Source organism: Panthera pardus, unplaced genomic scaffold (assembly GCF_024362965.1).
Source record: "Panthera pardus isolate Hobbes unplaced genomic scaffold, ASM2436296v1 HiC_scaffold_5, whole genome shotgun sequence".
NCBI lineage: Eukaryota > Metazoa > Chordata > Mammalia > Carnivora > Felidae > Panthera > Panthera pardus.
Window position 1 is genome coordinate 18,290,787 of NW_026526980.1, and position 2,339 is coordinate 18,293,125.

A 2,339-nucleotide genomic window follows, 5' to 3' on the forward strand; every position below is an offset into this window, starting at 1 on the left:
GGAGAGACTGTTTGAAGGTCAAAGTACTTAGGGTCTAATTCAAAATTCTTGATGCTCACCTCTGCGATGAACCCAGGCTTCATCCATTCAAAATCAGTTGGGCATTAGGACATTAGGCTGGATGCACTGGATACAACTGTAATTTAACCGCTTCGTGTCTTCAAGGAGTTTAAGCTAGTTGTAGACCCAGACAATTAGATGAGATCTATCAGGTGAAGCGTATGAGCACAGATAGGAGTTACACTGAATCCAGCGTTGGGTGATGAATTGCTAGGCAAGGGGAATAGGATGTGATGAGATAAAACGTCAACGTGGCAGGAATATAAAATTAAAGAAGTTTTAAAAAAATGAGACCTGGGACTAGATTTTAAAGAGACTTGGACATTATGCTCAAAGTAGTGGGGAGCCTTTCACAGAAAAGGAAGAGACCAGATTTACATTTTTAGAGGAGTACTCTGCAGTGTGGAGAGTGGAGTAGAGCAGCGATGAGTCTGGTCTTAATCCCAGTGAGACTTTCAGTATCTCAATCTTCCTTCGCTCCAGGCATTAGCATTGGAAGCCTTCCCAAACCCTCTACCACAAACAGGCACAATCTCTAGCTAAAAGTCACCCTTCCTTTTTGGGAAGTATGCTTTCACCCGTGTCTCACTCCAGGCATCGAGTGTGTTAGGCTCCCCTCCTATGTGCTTGCCAGGCAAATTGCTCCACATCATTCTAAGACCTCCTTTAATTCTGTCTTGCTTGTGTCCGCTCCCTAAGAGTTGGGATCCTACTCTTACTGTACCCGCAGTGCCTCGCACAATACAGGTAGTCAATTGAATGCTTATGAAAGAAATGGATCCGAGTGGTGGCTTAAAGACTATGTCTCCTGGATGCCGAAATAATACAGATCTGGCGTTTTCCTGGTATTACTGGCACCACCGGCTGCCCTGCCACCTCTCCAGCCTCTTTATGGGCACTTCCGTCTCCTCCACCTGCATCAAATTCTAAGTTTTAGCCTCATGAAACTCCCATTTTCACGACACACCTTGCTCTTTTCCAACGCTTCCTTTACTTGTGCTGTTTCTTCACCTACCGTCTCGTTCGTCAAGCTCAGGTGTCCATTCTTTTGAACAGCCTGTTACCGACTCACTCCTTCAGGCTCTCAGAGTACTGGGATGGTTTTGCTTATACGGACCCCGAGGTTATAAAGGGCAGGGACTATATTTATTCATTTCCCTATCTTTTATGTCTAGCTCAGTGGCTGGCACACAGTCACTCAAATTATTTGGTAAATGAATGGAACGTTGTCTTACTATATGCAATTTAGAAATTATATCACTGTGATTTGATATGGAATGATTTCCAGGAAGAAAGCAAAGCTTATAGTCTGTGCTACCTCTTGTCCACAGAAGGGAAAATAAAGAAACAAATGTATCTGCAAATTTTTGCAAAGGAAAGCACAAAAAGTATAACCCCCAAACTAAAAAAATCGGTTACCTAATGAGGGTTCCTGGGTTGTTGTTTATGTTCTTGTTGAAGGAAACAACAGAGGGCGCCTGGGTGGCTCAGTCGGTTAAGCTTCCGACATTGGCTTAAGTCGCTATCTGACGGTTTGTGAGTTCAAGACCCATGTTGGGCTCCATGCTGATAGCCCAGAGCCCGGTTCAGATTCTGTGTCTCCCTCTCTCTCTGCCCCTCCACCGCTCACACTCTATCTCTCTCCCTCAAAAATAAATAAGCATTAAAAAATTTTTTTTAAAAAGGAAAACAACAGAGCTCTGGAGAGAGGAAGACACTTCTTTGAGTTTACCTTTTCATATAACTTGGACTTTTCAAATCATGTTTAATGGTCAACACTTTCTTTTTTTAAAACTTTTCTTTCTTAAGTTTACGTTGAGAGAGAGAGGCAGAAGAAAGCATGAGCAGAGGACAGGCAGAGAAAGAGAATCCTAAGTAGGCTCCACGCTCAGTATGGAGCCTGACGAGGGGCTCCATCATGAGTTCATGACCTGAGCCAAAATCGAGAGTTGGATGCTTAACCGGCTGAGCCACCCAGGTGCCCCAATTTTTTTTTTAATGTAAGCTCTACGCCCAACGTGGGGCTTGAACTCACAACCCCGAGATCAAAAGTCTCATACTTCATCGACTGAGCCAGCCAGGCACCCCTAATGGTCGACCTCTTCAAAAAGTTAAATCAACAGAGATGGACGGTAGCTAAAATCAGAATATAGACATAAATAAACGATCCCAACTCTATTTTAGATGAGTGAAAGTGACCCACTGAAAGAGGAAAAATCGAACTAATTCAAGTAACTTTCAGGCACTCTCTGCCTACAGAAAAAAGAACTACAAACCTT